Below are 22,399 nucleotides of genomic sequence, written 5' to 3'. Positions count from 1 at the left end.
TCGATTTAAATATTTCATATTGCATTGCATGTAATTATTACTCCAAGAGAGACATCCTTGTTCCAAGAAAGGCCATCCCAATTATTTAAAATTATGTGCGAATATCATGCAGATTGCAGAGTGAGATTTGCAAATTATCTTCTTAATTATTGTTACGTTCAATCAGAAAAGTAAAATATGTTAGCCGCCAGTAAATAGGCCAACTTGTCTTTCGAGAAGAGTGTAAATGGTTTATTGTATCCTAATAAGTTATACTGCGATATTTGATCTGGTGCATGGACGAACATGTTAATCCTTCATAATTAAGTGACAAAATTGTCATAGCAATACATATTAATTAGCTTGGGTTATAATATTTGTATAAAAAAATATATCATGGACTTATTAGTTTGAGACATCTAATAAATGTGAATAAGTTTTCTTACTGTACTTCTTCCATCTCAATTAGTTAAATGTCACCTTTCTACTTTCTACTCTAACTCTACCTTTTAGTTTTCCTATTTATTAGCTCACACGTAATATTCAACTTTCTAATCTTTTATACTTGTGAGGTATTGTTCGTTTTAATATGATGAATTTCAATAGAATTCTTCACTAAATTTCAATTTTCAAGCTATGACTCATGTTTGTAAATTGTAATGCAGACCATGTGGCAACTTATATCAAAGAGCAAAGGTGGAGCAACTGTTTACCAACAAAAAGAAAAGAACCAAAGTTGGAGTCATTATTTAACTGAACCTACGTTCCTACGTACTGGTAAGTCTTAAATGCTACCTTGCACGTGGGCGGCCTCTATCAGTGAAATTGTCAAAGAATAAACTGCTTTAATCACCAAAAGAAGAAAGGGAAAAAAAAGAAGCAGAATATGCATATAAAAAGAAACAAAAGACGGAAAGAACAGTATAGTCTGCCTTTTAAAATTTCGCAAGACTTTTTAAGAAAATTACTTCATAGCCTTAATCATGAGAGAGTACATATTTAAACCACTATTTATCTTTGTTTAAATATTTTATTTAAATAACACTTCAGTAATTAAAATAGTAAGGATAAATTTTTAAAAAATAGGTAATAAATATTTACCTTTTCATTTTCTAAAATGTTAATCTATCAAAACGACTAATATATAAAACCACTGGTAATTGCCTATAAGCGAAGATAAATTTATCTGAAAACGATAAATTTCTAGGAGCCAAAACAACTTGTTTGGATGCTAGGCCAACTATCAGTTTGGGGCTCATCTTTTTTCTTTTGAGAAATGATATTTTTAGATGTCTATGAAATAATAATCGATAATATATATATATATATATATATATATATATATATATATATATATATATATATATATAGCAAATGCAGTTACTTTCATATTATAGAAACTTTGTATTTTGCCCTTTTCTTTTTTCAATTCTTTGTTTGGGCTTAGAGGTCCCTAAAGGACAAAAACAGCTATAACTCGAGAAGAGAGTCACACACCTCAGCAAAAGTGAGGAAATAAAAGTTTGTAGGACTAGGACATAAAAAAAAAATGTAAGATTTAAGAAAAAAAGTAATTTTTGAAGTTCAGCTGAAAAACTATTTAAATTTAAAATTATATTTAAACATGAATTTCATTTGAAAAATATTTTAAGTTTGTAAGGAAAAATATTGTTTACTTTAAAAAATGGTACTTGAAACTCATTCTTAAAAGAAAAAAAAAATCAAAAAAATCATTCCAATGTATACCAAATAATGCTTTGAAGATATTTTTTGAAAAAAGTAAATACCATTAGTTGCACATGGTATAATGGTACTTTCCTATTCAATGCTAGCCCCAATCAAAATGAGTCATCATAGTATGTTTAAAGGAAGAAGAAGAAGAAGAACAGTACCTTTAATTTTTTTTACTGTTGCACATTGAACAATACTCTAAAGAAAGGGACTTCGAATAGGAATAGTAGGATTTAAAAGGCTTTTAGGTTACATTAGGTGTTTTTAAAAAAATTACTATCAATAAATTTTAAATTATGATAGTAAGTTGTATAACCCAAAATTTAGATCTAGGTTTTTATATAATTAGATTTATAGAGAAAATGGTTAATCCAAGTCAATATTAATATCCAAGTGGCAGATCTAGTGTTTTTATAAGTTTGGACAATTACGAAAGAGATGCAACAAATTCAAATAAAGGTAGGCGGCAGAAAGATAAGCATAACCTCAATTAAGGGTGAACATTTACAAAAGGGGTAACTACAACTTCAAATAAAGATAAGCAGTTAGGGGAAATGCAATATGGCAATAGAAGATATAACAATTTCAGTTAAGGCACATATGAATCAAATGAACTACAAGAGTGGATCATGAAGCAATTAATTCTAATAAAAGCAGGTAGAAGTGAAACTAGTACTTTAGAAACGTAATCATAACGGGAACAACTGCATATTTAATGAATACAAGGACCTAAGAACTCTAAAAGGAAAATTTTCCACAAATACATCCGAGCACGTACTCGTCACCTCGCGTACCCGGACTACAATTAGCATAAAAGACTCAATTCCTAAGGAGTAGTTCCCCCACACGAAGTTAGACAAGATACTTGCCTCGAACCAAGCTCAATCAATCGCTAACAATGCCTTTCCACGAATATCTGACTCCGAATGGCCCAAACCCCAAAGCTTCCTCTGAAAATCCCTTGAAAAATCGCCAAATTCTGAGCTCTCAAGTCCAAAAAAGAAGAATAAAATCAAACCCTCGCACTTAGACCTTTTTCTTCCGGTCAAACTGCTTCTGCGGGCCTTCAACCGTATCCCCGGTTCCGCACCTGCGAAAATTCCATCGCATGTGCGGTTTTCACTTAAAACTCATCGACTGCTTCTGCAATCAAAAGGTCGCACCTGCGGACCTATGTCCGCTTCTGCGGTCCTCCATCGCTCCTATGATCTCTCCAGCGCAATTGCGGGCATCGCAGATGCGGATATCACCTCGCACCTGCGGCCCCTGAACACTCCCTCCAAATCTGTTTCTGTGCTCAATCATCCACATGTGCGGCCCCGCACCTGCGTTTCCCCTACCGCAGGTGCGAAACACCAGAAACCAGCAAACTTCAGAAATTTCCTAAGTCTAATATTTCCTCCGTTAAGCATCCGAAATACACCCGAGGCCCCCGAGACCTCAACCAAACATACCAACCAATCCTAAAACACCATACGAACTTAGTCGAGCCCTTAAACCACATCAAACAACGCTAAAATCACGAATCATCTTCCGATTCAAACTAAAAGATCTTGAAACTTCAAATTTCTACAACCGATGTTGAAACCTATCAAACCATGTCTGATTGACCCTAAATTTTGCATACAAGCCATATTCAAGATTACAGACCTACTCCAACTTCCGGAATCAGAATCCGACCCTGATATTAGAAAGTCCACTACCGGTCAAAGTCTCCAAAAATTCGACTTTCGCCATTTCAAGCCTAAATTAGCTGCAAACCTTAAATTCACAATCCGGACACGCTCCTAAGTCCAAAATCACCCAAAAAAGCTAACCTAGCAGCCGGAACTCCATTCCAGAGTTGTCTTCACACAGTTCCAACTACGGTCAAAATCCTAAGACTTAAGCTTCCAAAGCTTGCATCCTTCTTCCGATTTGACTCTGAATCATCCGATAACTGAATTCAACCATGCACGCAAATCAATACACATAATACGAAGCTGCGCAGGACCTTATGCCACCGATCAGTACTTAAATTCTCAAAATGTCCGGCCGAGTCGTTACATCCTTCCCCTCTTAAACAAATGTTTGTCCTCGAACGTTCCAAGAATCGCCTCGAAGTCTTCAAATCACTGAAAGCACATATCCAACATACACCCGCGAGTGACCCCACGTCACCCCAATCCATATAAGCCTTATGACACCATCTGAACTATAATTTATCCTTTCTACCAGCACCGATAAGGCTTACAGTCAGAATTCTCACCTTCAATTCATCTCCAAAAGACTTGATTCTAAATCCATACCCGGTATCAGTCTCACCTAGCTTCAGCAACTCATGCCTACAACCGCAAGGTACAACCACACAATGTGACACACCACATTTAGGCCCATGATAACATTTTTGATCACAATAGCTGCGCGTAATCAAAACCAGCACCGGCAATTAGCCTCATATCCGTTAGAACCCTATTTCAAACCTTCACAACACTGAAAACGATACAAAAAATGTGAAGACCTCTTAACTATACACCCGAATCAACACGTCACAACTAACGCCACCGGACATATACCCCGCAAGCTAAAACTCAAGAAGCACAGAACGAAAATGACTGAATATGTAAATAGAAACACATAAGAGAAATATTAAACAAGCCCGACAGGCAAAACTCTATATCAGTACCATACTACGAATCAATTTAAAAAGGAAGAATCAAGGTATATGAACAAATCACAAGTATCTCATCTTGATATAACTTCTACCGCGGCACGCAGCCCGGCTCAAACATATCAAATCATATGGAATCGTGAGGGTCTCACCCTCAACGTGGAATCACAAGTCGAATACACATCATACCAATGGAAATCTTCCTTTAACTCAATTCTGCCAATAAAATCACAACACTTACTAAACTGTTACCCCGGGTAGAGTATCCAATCACAAATCGTAACCAAATTACTCAGGAATCACATCAAACCTGCCATACTAGACAACATGAATTCACTTCTAGTCTCGTAACTTTCAACAATGAATTAAAACAACGATAGACACGACTATCACTCATAGAATCTCCCAACAGGGGCAAACACATAAACATAATGCTAAATCATGAACTCACCCATAGGTGGGACAACAAATAGGGGAACTCGCCCCGATAAGCAGAACTGAAAAAAAATACGAATGGTGCCCCTCTGTAACAAATCAAAAGCATACCTGTATGGCATCATCTGGTGCAAAGGCCTCAAGCCTACTATATGAATCACATCAACGGGTTGAGCCTTCTACTTTTGGGTGCCCTCTACTCGCCTAAATACTATATTGTGACACACCTGTATGGAGTCTAGGACAATCAATCACCCTGTTGATGGTATCTCCACACTCGAAGCAACCTTTCTACTGACGTGGCTATGGGAACTGTGTGGTACGGGTACTCTGAAACCCATGAGCACCTGAAATACTGTGCGAAGCCTGAAGTGCAAACTGAACTAGCTGACCCACAAAACCTCTACCATGTCGTACCCCGCCTCCAAAATAAGGACCAGTAGATCTCTCCGGTCTACGAGGCCTCCTCGCCTCCCTGTCCTCTCTCTCCTGACCTCACCTGTCTCCTCTCTCCTGATCCCATATGCCCTCTACTCGACGAGCGATCCCTACCACCTGCTGAAACAAAATGTCCGACTCTAACTCCCGAGCCATGTTGAACCGAATATCATGCCTGAGCCCCTCAATGAATCTACGGACACGCTCTCTAATTGTAGTGACCAAAGCAGGTGCATGCCTGGCCAAATCACTGAATCTAATGGCATACTCTGACACTGACATAGTGCCTGGCACAACTGCTCAAACTCCGCACGCCATGCATCTCGAAGGGACTGAGGTACAAACTCTTTCAAGAACATCTCTGAAAATTGAACTCATATAAGTGAAGCTGACTTGGCCGGGCTACCCAACTCGTATGCCCGCCACCACTGATAAGCCGCTCCCCTAAGCTAGAACGTAGTAAAAGCAATCCCACTCGTCTCAACAATTCCCATAGTGCGGAGAATATGATGGCACTCCTCTAAAAAACCTTGTGCACCCTCTAAAGCCAAACCACTGAAAGTAGGAGGGTAATATTTCTTTAACCTTGCAAGTCTAAGCTGCTCTTCCTCGGATGTTGCTGCCCTAACCTCAGGCTGAACTGGAATCACAGACTGTGTCGCCATGACACCTGGAACTTGACCAACATGAACTCGCTGCTCTGGAGTGGGGGCAGCGGGAGTTTGAGTTCCTCCCCCGGTCTGTGAAGTAGTTGGTGCAACCGGAATCAACCCCGCCTGAGCCAATGTACCAAACATGCTCAGGAACTATGCTAAGGTCTCCTGAAGTCTGGGGGTAACAGAAGGCGCCTCCGGTACCTGCCCCTCCCCCCTAACTAGAACTACTGGCGGCTCCTCAACTGCTGCTCTGGTAGGTGCCCTAGCTGCGGTACGTGCTCCTCGTTGGCCTCTGCCTCTGCCCCTAGCGACATCTGTTCCGGGGGTAATGTCATCAATGACTGCAGCTCGTGTCCTCACCATCTGTGAGAGAATGGAATGATAAAAGTTCAAACTTCGAGATCAATGAACTCGCACGCTAGGAATGAAGGAAGTGAAACAGTCCTATTAGTTCCGTAGCCTCTCGAAGATAAGTACAGACATGTCCGTACCGATCCGCCAGACTCTACTAAACTCGCTTATGACTCATAGCACCTATGAAACTAGAGCTCTGATACCAACTTGTCACGACCCAATTTTCCCTCCGTTGGATATCGTGATGGCACCTAGTCTTAGGGACTAGGTAAGCCTAACATTTACTGAATAACAACCATAATAAATAACATCTAACAACTTGAAATGGAGTTCTTTGTAAAAAAATTTACAATTCCCAAAACCGGTAGTACAAGTCATAAGCTCTACAAAGATTGCTACAAATTTCTATATACAATTGTTTGGAAATAGGTAAAACAATGTGAATACAAAATAGGAAGGTGACTCCGAAGCCTGCGAACGCAGCAGCAGGTTTACCTTGATTCTCCATAGCAACAGTCCGCACAGCTAGCTAATGATCAACTGACTTCAAAATACCTGGATCTGCACAAAAATGTGCAGAAGTATAGTATGCGTATACCACGGCGGTACCCAGCAAGTATCAAGACTAACCTCAGTGGAGTAGTGACGAGGAACAGTCAAGACACTTACTGGACTAAATAACCTGAACAAGTATAAGTATAGAAATAACAGAGTATGAAATCTACATAAAGACTACGCAATGTGGTAATTAATACGATAATTTCAATAAGGAAGGAAAATAACAACTATCAACAGAAACTCATAATAATGACATAGAAGAATGAACGGAAACACAACCTAAGTTCGATAATCACATATAAAGAAAGGACGAGTAACAACTCAACAATACGACAGCTTTCACACCGGGTTTTAGTCAATAAACTCCACGAGGTTCCGAACCTCGGACAAATCACAAATCACGGGTCTCAATACCTGAACCCTAACACTTGGCATCATGTGCCCTTGTTACACATCATGACCGCACTAACGACTCGCGTGCCAAATAGAGCCATTCTCACATAGAAGGCAAGTAAGCGAGGGTGTGCATCTATACTCAACAATATCAAGGAATCCTCTTATCCGAAAAGAGTGCTTAACTACGTGTATGCTTGTGCAAGTGTCCTAACATAGTTCATACCAGCTAGTGAGCATAAGGAAAAGAACGGACATCACGTAGAATATTTTCTCACAACTTTCACAAGATAAAGCTCACACAGATAAGTGTACCACTATGTAAATATCAACAACAAGAATTCCCCCAGGCCATCACAAATCATCATAAATCAATCCCTCACACAGACCACCTTGTCTCGCCACGTGTGCAATAGTAAAGTAAATGCCACCTTGTCTCGCCACACGTGCATAATAATGTTCCCACCTTATCTCGCCACATGCGCAACCCATATATATATATATATATATATATTCCGCCTTGTCACGCCGCAAGTGAAAATATTAATAGTAATAATAGCACGGCAGAAACCTCGTGCAACCCCATAACAAAGAGATGTCAACAAAGGATACTCCCGAGATACCGTCTTGTAGTCCTAAAAGTAAATGCTCAGCAAGGGGATCTCCCGAGGTACTGCCTCGTAGTCCCAAAGTAAATATGCAAGACAGAGGGATCTCCCGAGGTACCGCCTCGTAGTACCAAAGTAAATATACAAGAACAACAAGTACAACAACAACAATAACACTAATACGAGGGTACGACAAATAAATCAACTCAAGAACCTTCGATCGCAAGAAACGGTAAAACTAGTTCGCAAGGAATAGCCATAATAAAGAATACTAGGTGTAATAAGAATAGCTCAACAGGGACGAAAATAATATGTAACAATGATCCCACAATATACGGTTCAACAATAAGAAAACTAGCACGAGTCAAATAATTTCAAATAAGGGCAAGTCAACTTCAAATAAAGGTAGGCGGCGAAAAGATAATCATAACCTCAATTAAGGGTGAAGATTTACAAACGGGATAACTACAACTTCAAATAAAGATAAGCAGTTAGGGAAAATGCAACATGGCAATAGAAGAGATAACAATTTTAGTTTAGGCACATATGAATCAAATAAACAACAAGAGTGGATCATGAAGCAATTAATTCTAATAAAAGAAGGTAGAAGTGAAACTAGTACTTTAGAAACGTAATCAAAACGGGAATAACTGCATATTCAGTGAATACAAGGACCTAAGAACCCTAAAAGGAAAATTTTCCACAAATACGTCCGAGCACGTACTCGTCACCTCGCGTACTCGGACTACAATTAGCATAAAAGACTCAATTCCTAAGGGGTAGTTCCCCCACACGAAGTCAAGCAAGATACTTACCTCGAACCAAGCTCAATCAATCGCTAACAATGCCTTTCCATGAATATCTGACTTCGAATGGCCCAAATCCCAAAGCTTCCTCTGAAAATCCCTCGAAAAATTGCCAAATTCCGAGCTCTCAAGTCCAAAAAAGAATAATGAAATCAAACCCTCGCACTTAGCCCTTTTTCTTCACGTCAAACCGCTTTTGCGGGCCTTCAACCGCATCTACGGTTCCGCACCTGCGGAAATTCCATCGTAGATGCGGAACTCACCTCGTACCTGCGGCCCCAGACCACTCCCTCCAAATTCTCTTCTGCGCTTAATCATCCGCACGTGCAGCCCCGCACCTGCGGTTCCCCCACCGCGGGTGCGAAACACCAGAAACCAGCAAACTTTAGAAATTTCCTAAGTCCAATATTTCCTCCGTTAAGCATCCGAAACATACCCGAGGCCCCTGGGACCTCAATCAAATATATCAACCAATCCTAAAATATCATACGAACTTAGTCGAGCCCTCAAACCACATCAAACAATTCTAAAATCACGAATCATCCTCCGATGAAATATTAAATTTCTACAACCGATGCCGAAACCGATCAAACCATGTCTGATTGACCCCAAATTTTGCACACAAGTCATATTCAATATTACAGACCTACTCCAATATCTGAAATTAGAATCTGACCCCGATATCAGAAAGTCCACTACCGGTCAAAATCGCAAAAAATTCAACTTTCACCATTTCAAACCTAAATCAGCTGCAAACCTCAAATTCACAGGTCGGACACGCTCCTAAGTCCAAAATTACCCAACGGAGCTAATGGAGCCACTGTAACTCCATTTCGGAGTTGTCTTAACACAACTCCAACTACGGTCAAAATCCTAAGCCTTAAGCTTCTAAAACTTGCATCCTTCTTCCAATTTGACTCTGAATCATCCGATAACTGAATTGAACCACGCACGCAAATCAATACACATAATACGAAGTTGTTTAGGACCTTATGTCATTGATCGAGACTTAACAGTCTCATAGAGAAATCTCTCCATATGATGTACATCCTCTTCTGTAAATCCAGCAGCCTCGAAGTAGTTTTTTGCCTTGAATATCTTTTGGATGATCCATGATGCACTCTTGGGCTCTGTATTCCAGAAAGTGTTTCCTTTTATGTAGTCTGAATGAATCCATTGTACCCACAGTTTCTCCTTCTTTGTGCAAATATTCCATAAGAGCTTGCAAATAGCTTCTTTGTTTCATAACTCCACATTGGTGATATTAAGGCCCTCTGCTACCTTTGGGGAACACAGTTTGTCCCAGGCAATCAATGCCTTTTAGTAGGTTCAACAACTCATGTCCATAAGAATCTCCTGCAAATTAATTCTATAAACTGAATGATTTTCCTTGGCAAAATGAATATCTGATCCTAGAATGTCTGTATAGCAAATATAACACTCTTTACTAACATTGCTCTTCCAGCATATGATAGAAATTTTGTTGTCCAGCTTTGAATCCTACTTAACAATCTGTCAATTACAGGTTCACATTGAATAACTGATAACCTCTTAGTGCTCAGTGAGATACCAGGTATCTAAAGGGTAGTTCACCTTTAGAGTATCCTAGCATGTCCATAATATGTTGTTGAGTCATGTTGCTCACTCCACCAAAGTAAATATAACTTTTGTTTGGATGTGCAATTAGGCCTGAGGCTGTAGAAAATATTTAAAAGTGTTAATCGAGTATCTTCACTGATTTTAAGTCCCCTCTACAGAAAAGAAGTAGATCATCAGCAAACCCCAGTTGAACTAGGTTGACTTTGGCACACTTTGGATGAAACTTAAACTTCTTGTTGTCCTTCAGTGGCTTCATTAGTCTACTTAGGTACTCCATGGCCATTACAAATAGGAATGAGGATAGGGGATCACCCTGTCTCAGCCCTTTCCTTGCCTCAAATGGCATAACAAGCTTACCATTGATTATTGCTGAGTAAGACATTGTGCAGATATAGGACATTATCCATTTCACAAACAATTCAGGGAATCCCAACACCTTCATCGCTTGTTCAATGTACACCCATTCAATAGAATTATAGGCCTTCTGTATATCTATTTTGAGCATACATCTTGAGGAGATGTTCTTCCTCTCATAGCCTTTCATCAGCTCATGGCTCATGATGATATTATCAGTGATCAGTCTACCTGGTACAAAGTCTATTTGGCAATTATCTATTAAATCTGCTATAACATCATGTAGTCTTGCTGTTAGAACTTCAGATATGATCTTGTAAAGCATTATGCAGCAGGAACTTGGCCTGAACTCCTTGATGTTAGTTGGGTTCTTAACTTTTGGTATCAAGGTAATAGTGGTGCAATTGATGGCTTTGCACATATCAGCAGTTTTAAAGAACTCCATTACTACTGCAGTAACTTCATCACCCAAGATGTGTCATGTCTTTTTAAAAAAAAGAATGAATTATAACCATCACATCTTGGTGCTTTATTATTATCAATATCCATTATAGCTTGCTTTACTTCCTCTTTAGTAACTAGTTTGATAAGCTATAGTTGTTGATTCCTAGTTAAAGTATAACCATTATGCATGATATCTGGGATAACTACTGGCAGTTGTGGAGCAGCAGTACCAAGTAGTCTTTTGTAGAAACTAAATATTTCCTCCTCAATTTCAGTTTCACTTTGAAGGATTTGCTCAGCACTGTTAGTCAGCTTGCCAATATGATTCTTTGCTTGCCTATTTTTCATGCAAGCATGGAAGTATACTGTGTTATAATCACCTAGTTAAGCCATTGAATTCTTGACTTCTGCTTCAAGACACTCTCCTCAACCATCAGCCATTTTTCTAGTTCTAGCTTTGCAGCCTTCTCTTGTAGTATTGCCTCAGTGTCATGTCCTGGCATAGTCATCTGAGCTTGGATGCCTTCCAGTTTGTTCCTTTCCACTTGAATCTTATACCCAATACCACCGAACTCTTGTTTATTCAGTTGCTTTAGGGCTCCTTTTAGCACTTTGAGCTTATTCCACACATTAAGCATGGCAGGTCCCCTATTACTAGTTTTCCAGCATTGTTTTACTTTTGCATCAAAATCATTGAGGCTTTCCAAACAATTGAGAAACTTGAAAAGGTCTCCTACCTTCTTGGTTAGTACCATAAAAAAACACACTCAAAGGACAATGATCAGAGAAGTTAGGCCCACTCTATGTAAGGCCAGTTCTGTATCCATTCTGCATTTACCAGTATTCTCTTAATTTTACTATAGATATGGTTGTTTGTCCAGGTGAACTTTCATCCAACTATTTTAAGTTCATCTAGTCTTGTGTCAAGTATGAAGTTCTTGAAGTCCCTTACCTCTATCTCCTGGACTGGATTTCCATGTACCTTATCCTTACTTAGATATGATAGTATTAAAATCACCCATTATTAAGCTAGGGCCACTGACTCCATTCATAGTCACCTTTAAATCATCCCATAGGCTTTTCCTGTCTTGTATAATATACATTCCATTGACAACACATAAATTGAAATTGATTCTCTGCTGGATCATGGTAACATGCCCCATTATATATTGTTCATATATTCTGATCACAGAGAACTCCACATGTGATTGATCCCATACAACTCATATTCTACCACTTGATACTTCATCATAATTTCCTGCCCATTACCAGCTGTTAAGTATCTTCTTCAATATTGAACCTGCATTGATTTCCTTTACTCTATTCTCTATAACATCAAAAATCACCACTTTATTCTCCTTGTAATTTTTTAGTTCTTTTTGTGTATAGACTTTATTCAACCCCCTAACATTCTATGCTATGATGATCATCATAATATGGTTGTTTGTTATGGGCCTCCTCCTCTATTACTTCTACTCTGTTGCCCTTTTGTACCTTGAGATTCAGATAGTTGCACTATCTTCTGTGTTGTGTCAGCCAGTGCTTTGAAGGCATTGCCAATGCCTACTTTATTCTCTCTTATGGGTTCTATATTCTTCTTTGATACAGACTTTTCTCTAGCAAGTTGCCATTGTGAGTCATTTCCCTGCTAGTTGGATTATAGGGATGGGAATCAGTTGGTTCGATTCGGTTTTATATAATTTCGGTTCGGTTTATTTGGTTTTCAGTTTGTGATTTTAATAACCAAAATCGAACCATAATAACTTCGGTTCAGTTCGGTTTATTCATGTTCGGTTTGGTTTTTTGATTTCAAACCATGACAAAAATAGTACAAAACAACGAAAATAGATTACTTATTGACAGTAAATAACAAAAGAAATAAGAAATACCATCAAATACACTAAAAAGATAAGAGTATTTATGCAAGAGTTATGGAAGCCCAACTTAACTAAAGAGCTTGAGACATGATTTATTTTTTTGAGTTACTAATTAATTTTATTTATTATGGATGATCCAATATAAAGTAAACTTCATTTATGTTTGTCCATATATAGAATTTAAAAGTTTGCGGTGATATATATACTTCATTCATGAAGTAATATTATAAATCAACAACTGATACAATGCTTTATGAATGTTCTTCCTTTTTTTTTTTTTTGTCTTTTCCTTTACTCTCTTCCTTTTGATTTATTTTTAGTTTCTTTTTTCTTAAAAGTTTTTGAATTATGGATGAGGCCATGAATAAGTGAAGAGAAGGGAAAACAAGAGAAGGAAAAAAAATTAAAACCTTATATCTATCTAATGTATAGAGTGGAGATCCAATCAAATTACTATAACAGTAAGTCAGCAACTTCAATAGTATGAATTAATTATCTTTAATATTTTCTATCTTTTTTCAATTTAGTGCTTCAAACAAACATATTAAGTACTTTTTGGATGGAAGAAAGAAATAAGCAAGGAGAATTCAGAAGTGGACGGATATATAAATGGAGTTGTGTTTGTGTTAGAATATCCAATGGATTGGGCTTCTATAGGTTGAGAATTAGTTTTGGGCTTTAAGGCTAAGAAAGAGCAACACGATAAGGGACTAAGAGTAAAAAAACTGATTAAAAAAATTGATTTTTCGGTTTAACTGAAAATCGAACCATTAAAACCGATCACCGAACCGAACACCAAACGTTTTAAAACTATAAACCGCAAACTGACCGAATAAACCGAAAAATAGAAATAGAATAAAATGAAATTTTTGGTTCAGCCGGTTTTTTCGATTCAGTCGGTATTATGCCCACCCCTATTGGGTTGCGCCTCTCCTGCTGACTCCAATTGATTAAGGAACATGCCTTGAGCATCAATTTTGTCCATATTAGGGTCAAACTCCCTCACTATTCTCCATTCCTGGTTTTGCTTCAATTCTAGACCTCTCTGATGTCCACCCTCTTGCTTCTGCTTTTTTTTAATCTCTACACGAGTAACCTAGTTGACAACAGGTCTGGCAGTACTGAGATTTCCAGTCAAATTGCACCATCTGCTCGATCACCTTGCCTTTAGGATCATGTAGTTTGATTTCTCTGGTAGGGGCCTAATGATGTCCATTTCAATCAAGACCATAGCATAGAAAACTCTATCAGCCATTGTAGTACACACATCAGCATACAGGGTCTTGCCTAAACTACTCCCAATTTTTTTTTAGGGCTAGTTTGCTCCAGTAGTTGAGCGGCAGCTTAGGGAACTTGACCTATAGAGGAATGGTTTTCAGAACTTTTTCATTAAAATCTTGCCATCCATGGACTAATTAAGATTGGCCTACTATTGATAGTATAAGTACGATTCAGCAGTACTTCATCCCTCTCTTCACTACTATTCAACAAAATTATGAAATATCCATCATTCTGGAAGAGTACCTTAGGTTTTTTCACATTACTCTACTGGTTAGCTATGAAGCGTTCAATTGCTCCAATAGTTGGAGTATTACCCATCACATACATGATCATCGCTCGATTCCACTTCTGGTTTTCTTCTGCAATGTCCACTTTTAGTAGTTGTACTATGATTTCCCCGTCCTACATCACCCGGAGGGAATGTATGTTAGATTCATACCCTTAGCTGCGAGTTTGTTCTCCTGGAACAACCCTGCCCGCCATCTTCCCCCATCTCCAGCCTACTCTGGTTTCTTTTCCTGAGTGTTTTTCCTATTGTCAATCTCTGCAGGCCTCTGTTCCTTTGGCGAGCTTACATGTACTGTTCTATTTCTTTGTAACTTGCTCGTACTCGCATCACCAATTGTGATCGGCACTATAGTTGGTCCTTTAGCTCCAGAGCTCGCCACAGGTATCAATTGAGTTCCTGAGCTCACCGGCGTTTCCAATTTAGCTCGAGCACTACCCAGATCTGGCCAATTTAGGTCACTGTCAATTTCGTGATCCTGATCTTCCTCTTGCATTTTGTCTTTTGCTTTTGCTGTTCGTTTTCCTTGTTCTCGCATGGTAATGTCTGTTAGTTTCCTTTCTACCACTAGTGTTTTTCTTCGCTTTTCCTCTTCCTCCCATTTCTGGCGAAGGCGCAAGTTAGTTATGTCACGACCCAAATCCACGTGACCAGCACCCGGCATACTATCCGACTCGAGCGAACCAACCAATATGATGCACCCAAACCATATGCATGAAAACTAATTTAACTGCGGAAGCTCTTTGAAAATTTTATATATTTTCAAGTTAAACAATGGAATATTTTTCCAATTCAAATATACATGAAGCTTCTAATAATTATAACAATGAGACTAAGTAAAATAAGTATCTTTTCATGTTCGTCATGTACAATGCCATTACTACAACGTTTCACAACTATCTATGAAGCCTTTATACCAAAGAATAGAATTAAACAATAGGGCTAATACCCGACTAGTATAAATTAAGAAAACAACATGATAGCTACTATAAAATAGGAGCGGTGCCTCACCATATACCTCAGGAAGAGAGTCATCCTAGCCCTGACCGCATGCCACATATCATACCTAATTTTGAAACATGTAAAATAAGTGGAGCCCTGGAGATGGGCCTCTAAGGGTTGAGTACACCACATCGGTACTCAATAATTGACATAGACTCTCTTTAACTCAAGTTCCTGGGACAAGATTTTAAAAAACTATGCAACCAATATTGGACATAAAGTGATAAACAATTATATAAATCATGCTCTTATCATTTTAAATAAAAGACAAGTGAAATTTAAGCCATGCTATAAAATTTTAGAACATCTCTATCAACCCAAGATTTTCATAGAAATCATATAAAACCATTTCAATCTCATTAAGTCATCGAAATTATTTTCGACTCCTTAGGCCTAAACATAAGAAAGTTCTCTTTTTTCTTTCACCGGGAGTACTATACTGACACTGACATAATGAACAACTACTAGGTGATCATCCTAGCAACAAGTATTTGACCCTACTTGTCTGGGCGGCTTCCCGTAGTGCCGTACGAGTCGACTTAACCTCATTACTTTAAGTAATGATCATCTTCCCTCTCAATGGGGGACTTTATCCCACAAACCTCGGCTTTGCCTTGGAATGTGTCCCTACACCGGCACGTGTAGTTTCATGGTAACGAACTCAACATTCGAACCAATCTCGGTGGTCTCCGCTAGTAACTCCCAAAATATTTAACATATCAAAAATAGATTCATAGCATAATTGCCTCAAAGGATCTATTTTTATCGAATCATGATTTTCATAGACAATCTAAACTATTTGAACAAAATCAAATGAATATCCTTTTTCATGTTAAAGCCTTTACCAAATAACATCAATCTAAAAATACAACAAGTGCTTCCTTTGTTGTAATTTCAAAAGATAAACTTTTTTCATGAAAACATATATTTAGCACTCAAGCATTTTATACTCTTATCAACAAATAAGTTTTAATAAAACTTATAAGAATTTCCTTAAGTGTCATTTTGCAACCAAGTTTTAAAAATAAGACTTTTATAAAATTGCATGACACTTCATAAGCAATAATTTAGAAACACATTGTGACATCTTTCTCGCATGTCTCCACAAGTACGAATGCACATTTACAAATAATACAATAGATCAACTTAATACATGCTTTAAAGAGAATTCCTCAAGAAGAGTAAGTCTTAATCAACTTACCTCAACCTTCAAGCTCCAAAACTACTACAATGCTCCAATTAATTAAAATAATCAAATATCGCTCACAATTCAGTATCTACCATTAGATATCATAAATACATCAATACAAATACAAAAAAATTTATAAATATTCTTTTAAGCTTCACAATTCAGCAACAAGCCTACAACCATCCCAAATTATCCAATAGGCTCACTCATTAGCCTATTCAATTCCATTCTTATCATTTAATACTCATTTAGAGTCTTTAATAACACTATGTTAATTATCCAATATCATCAAGTCACTATTCATTGTCTTCTCCAACAAAACTCTAGGTTCAAGAACACCCATTTCAAGAACTAGTGTTGCATCTTGTCCAAATGGTGATTTCCTATTCAATTCGTTCATCAATTAAGTTATCAAGTCTATTGGAATCATTAGAAACTCAAAGCAATTTCATTTATATCAATTCATCACTTTCATCTTCTTTTTTGCCCAAAATATCATTTTCAAGGCCCACCCTTATAGGGTTCATTTAATATCCCATTACAACTTCAAATAAAACTCATAAATATGCTACCCATACTCCAATATGACATATATATGAAGCTCAAGTGAAGGGATTACCTCTTGGTGGAAGAATCTCACTTTTCCTCTTTTTGATGTTCTTGAAGATTCAACTCATTTTCTATGGATTTGATCCATAATAGTATTAGTGTTATTACTAAATGATGTAATATAATCATCTTTGTACCAAAATAACATACCTTGAAGTGTATCCATGGTGGAAGAGCTTCCCGTTCTCTCTAGAAATCAATTCCAAGTTGAAGAACTAACACTTTCTCTCTCAAAACCCTTATTTCTACATTTTAAAAATGAGTCTGATGGATGCGTAGGCTACGCACAAAGGTTACAGAGGATGTCCTACCATTCCTCTTCTATTAGCACCTGTTGGATTTGCCTACGCATGGTGTGTAAGCTACGCAAGACTCATATAGCTGTTCTGCTATCCTTTGGTAAAAATGTCATAACTCCTTGTAAAACCCTCCAAATGATGAACGGTTTGAAGTATTAGAAACTAGACACATAGACCTTTAATTAGATATGTGATAAACCATATAACTCTTCATATCATGAGATTTATGCTCGTTTGAAGTTATGTCTTGTGCGAACTCATTTGAAACTTTACTCCATTATATAATTTACAACTTGACTTAGCCTTAGGGCTCTGCTTGGACCATAAACCATTCTAAATGAACCTCATACATATATTATCATGATCAATTGATATCATTCATATTATTAGTCCTGTTCATACTCGAATTAATATAATTGGCACCCACCAATCTTCTTAATAGTCTTAAAACACTTCAAACGTTTTCGGGGTGTTACAAGCTAGGTCACCTAACATGCACTGAGAGAGAAAATAAAAGGCTTTCCCATGTCTATTGTGTAAGTAGATCTTACCTTTTGGGCTAGTCAAATACTTATTGTAATGACTCGACCGGTCGTTTTACTTTCTAGAACCTCGTTCCCCCAAATAAGACTTCCTGTATGTGCTTTCATTAATATATGACTTGCGGGGATGGTTGGTTCGGGATTTGGAAGGATTCGGGTTGAAATCAGAACACTTGATTCCTAAAGGTTGACTAAAAAGGCCAAGTTTGACTTCGGTCAACATTTTGAGTAAACGACCTCGAATTAGTATTTGACGGTTCCAATAGGTTCGTATGATGATTTTAGACTTGGGAGTATGTTAGAATCAGATTTTGGATGACCTTGTAGCGTTTTGGCGCCTAATAGTGAAAGTTGGTTCTTGAAGAATCTTGAAGTTCTTTAAATTTGGTTTGGAGCGGGTTTTGGCTATATCAACGTCAAACGGAATTCTAAGATCGGGAATAGTTCTGTAATGTCATTTAAGACTTGTACGCAAAATTTAGTGTCATTCCGTGTAGTTTAAGTACGTTTCAGTGCATTGGGAGTAAATTGAAGAACTTGAAGTTCTTAAGTTTGATTCAATTGGTTTTGGGGTGCGATTCTTAGTTTTGATGTTGTTTCGGGCGTTCCGAGAATTTGAGAGAGTCCGTTTTATGATTCCAAACTTGTTGGTACATTCGCGCGGGGAACCGGGGGCCCCGAGTGTCAATCGGACGAGGCTCGGACCAAGATGAGAATTTGGAGCAATAGCTGAAGCATCAGGTCTATCATAATCGCACCTGCGCTTGGCCAGCCGCAGGTGCGAGCCAAACCTCGCAGAAGCGGCCAAGGAAGGGCAGCCCATCCTCCGTTGAAGCGGATACCCGTCCGCAGAAGCGACGCCAGCCGGTCCAGGGGAGTTTCGCTGAAGCGGACTTTTGTCCGCAGAAGCGAGGGCACAGGTGCAGCCCTATGACCGCAGGTGCGAAAATCGCTGAAGACAGTGAACTTCATTTAATACGGGACTTAGGCATTTTTCTCCCATTCTTCACACATTTGGGAGATTTTAGAGCTTCAAAAAGGGAGACTTCAACCTAGCTATTGAGGGTAAGTAATTCCTACCTTAATGTGAGTTTAATACATAGATTATGGGTAGATTTCAATATGAAAATTGGTAGAAATCATGGGTTTAGATGAAAAATCAAGGGTTTAATAAAAATTAGATTTTACCATGAAAATGATTATGAAACTTAGTGAAAATCATATATTTATGTTCCTAAGATTATGGGTAATAACTTTCTTCAAATAATTCTGGAATCCGGGTATGTGGGCCCCGAGGTGAATTTTAGGGATCTTGCAATTTGGGTTGGGTAATCACTCTAATAATAAAAATATGAACTTCTGAGCATAGATTGATTGATTTATGAAATGTTTGACTAGTTTCGAGTCGTTTGGCATCAAATTTGAAGGTTTGAGCGCATTCTTGAATTGAGAAGTAGGCTTTGAGACGAGGTAAGTCTCTTTTCTAACCTTATAAGAGGGAATTAACCCCATAGGTAAATTATAACTAAAATGTGCTCCTACGTGTAGGGCTCCGTATGTACGAGGTGACGAGAGTCCATACGTAGCTACTAATTATGCTATTGTCCGGGTAGTCTAGGACCTATACCATACTATACTTGAAATGTTTGCACTCTCATTTGTTGATTTAATTGCTTAAGGCATATTTGAGTTGATAAAAGAATTGAAAAAGGTTAAAGTTACTTACTTAAATTTGCGAATGGAACACTTGACTATAAATGAGAACTTGTGTGTTATTTGAAATATTTTCTATTTATGGAGCGGGCCGAACGCCTCGATAGTAGATAGATGTATCTATGGTTCGTGCCGTTTGACCCTCGACAGTGCACAGTTTAAATATTATGTTGGATCGGGCCGTACGACCTTGGCATGATATGCGTATGAAAAACTTTGGAACTATTCATGATTTACACTTAAAATGCCTTGAATTGCAAGCTGTTAAATAATGAAACTAAGCTTGGGATTTAATACTTGCGAAAGAAGAATTTACTATTTCCTGATATTGAGCTTTCAGTATTGTTCATGAAATCCATGCTTAGTATATATTTGATATATTATTGTTGGCCCATAGTAAGTGTCAGAGTCGACCCCTCGTCACTACTTCTTCGACGTTAGACTAGATACTTACTGGGTACATGTTGTTTATGTACTCACGCTATACTTCTGCACTTGATTGTGCAGGATCTGAGGCAAGTACATCTGATTACCAGCCCGATGCGCATATTTGATCCCCGCTATAAGACTACTCGGTGAGCTACCCTTTCGAGTCGTTCTGCAGCAGCCGGAGTCTTTTTCTTTGTTTATTTGTTTTGTCTATCCCATTTTAGACGGTAGATTAGAATTCTTTTGTATATTCTACTAGTAGCCCATATACTTGTGACACCGGGTCTTGACATACACTAGCTAGTAGACTTATGATTTTAGGTTGTATTTCTACGTTTATGATTTCATTTAGCTGTTTTCATTTTGTTCACTTTAAATTCCGTTATTTGCTAAATTCTCTAAATTTTTAAAGAAAGTTAGCTGTTTGACTTATTAAAAATGAAAATTACTAGATTGTTCACTGTCGGCTTGCCTAGCAACGGTGCTGGGCGCCATCACGGTCTAAACTAGAGTTTGGGTCGTGACACTTATTATCCAGAGATGTGGGTTATTCAAGGTTTCATTCAACAACCTCAAAATGCAGAAAGGATAGATGTGGACCTCATCTTAAGAAATCAATCAACTATAGACGTAAAATACATCTTTTATTAATTTTTCATGGTGTTGCATTGTTTTATAGGATGTTGCTGAACAAGATGTTGCCAGGAGAGCTGTACATGGTCATAAAATTATGCAAGGTGCCACTGAAGTTGTGAAAGTATAAAAAAGAGGCAGGGAAGTCAAGAAGAACGTTATACAAGATTATGTGCAAGTTGTGGTGAAGAAGATGTGTAAACTCTCAAAAGACAAAATAGGGATGTTTGTCTTAAAAAAAAATTATCTTTTGTAAATGGCATACACTTAAAATGACACAATATATTGTGTCTGCTTTTGTCTTTTGGTTGACGCATTTTTTATTTGTTGTATTGCTTAGTAAGCAATATTTTGTTCAATAGTGTTGCTCGTTCTCCTACAAAAGTAGTTCTATTTTTCCATAAAAGTTCTTTTAGTTCGAGGAATGTTTTACTTTATGATTTTTACTATTAGGTACTTCCTTAGAATTAAATAGATTGTGACAGGATAGTCATGGATCTATGAAGCACCTACCCATTATCACAAATAAGATACTTACATAAGGAGAGAGGTCCAGGAATAACCGAATAACTGAAAAGAAAATAGCATGATAATTCTTTTGCATTCATGAAATTGTATAGTTTGTTGGTAAGCATAATTATGAGAAGTATCGTATTTTGAGGCTACCTTAAAGAATTTCTGGTTGAAAATTCAAACGATCTACCTTAATTTGTGGATATGGATATTAGGTCGGGTCGGGTCGGACATATTTTAATTGTATCATAATTTATTAGTTTGAATTAAAAAATTAAAAAAATGAGTAAGATGGTGAAAGATATATAACTTTTGTGTGAGAAAATAAAGTTATATGACTTTGATGAAAAAAGGTCATAGTTATATGACTATTTGTGAAATTTACCTATTAATGTTGTAACTTACAAATATATTAATACCCCCACATTACTAGAATTAAAGTCCCACGGCCATGCGCACATCTAGTTAATAATGACACATTGTGGCTATACTTTTGCAGTAAAAGTGAATATATAAATGTATAGGGTAAAATATGCTATGACACGTGGCCGTCCAAAAAAGGGACACATGGAATCCAAGACGGGGGATGACCAAAGACCGAAGGCAACTATTTTGTTTGTAACCGAAAAGAATAACGTTTATAAAGATGTGATAAATGCTCTTCGCCCGGTAGCATTTAATAGAGAATATTCCACGGCATTAAGAGCAATTACCCGTTACAGGGAATTTAGCATTTATGTTCACCGTTACATCTTCACCAATATTCCTCATAATTGACATTAAAGAAGGGCACGATCCTAGGACTTCCTTCATAGCTATAAATAGTGAGCTCAGTTGTCATTGTAAAGGACATGAATTTTCTGAAAAACGTATGCTACATTATATACAAAGCTCAATATAGTATTATCTTCTTACTTTTTGATTTCGTTGTTGTTGTACTCGAAAATCTTGTTCCCGGAAGTGTTGCTTCTGCTGTTTCGTCTATATCCTAATGCTAAGTATTTCATAATTCTTCGATGAT

At 37.6% G+C, this 22,399-nt stretch overlaps 1 long non-coding RNA gene across 1 annotated transcript; it reads left to right on the top strand.

Annotated features, from left to right (window-relative positions):
• Positions 1-20,813: 20,813 nt before the first annotated feature.
• On the top strand, positions 20,814-21,224 carry LOC108943079 (uncharacterized). Its single transcript, XR_001966984.2, has 2 exons — positions 20,814-20,862; positions 20,912-21,224. It is a non-coding gene; the product is annotated as an uncharacterized lncRNA (long non-coding RNA).
• Positions 21,225-22,399: the final 1,175 nt, after the last annotated feature.

This window comes from Nicotiana tomentosiformis, chromosome 4 (assembly GCF_000390325.3).
Source record: "Nicotiana tomentosiformis chromosome 4, ASM39032v3, whole genome shotgun sequence".
Lineage (NCBI taxonomy): Eukaryota > Viridiplantae > Streptophyta > Magnoliopsida > Solanales > Solanaceae > Nicotiana > Nicotiana tomentosiformis.
This window is presented reverse-complemented; position numbering and strand designations above follow the sequence as displayed.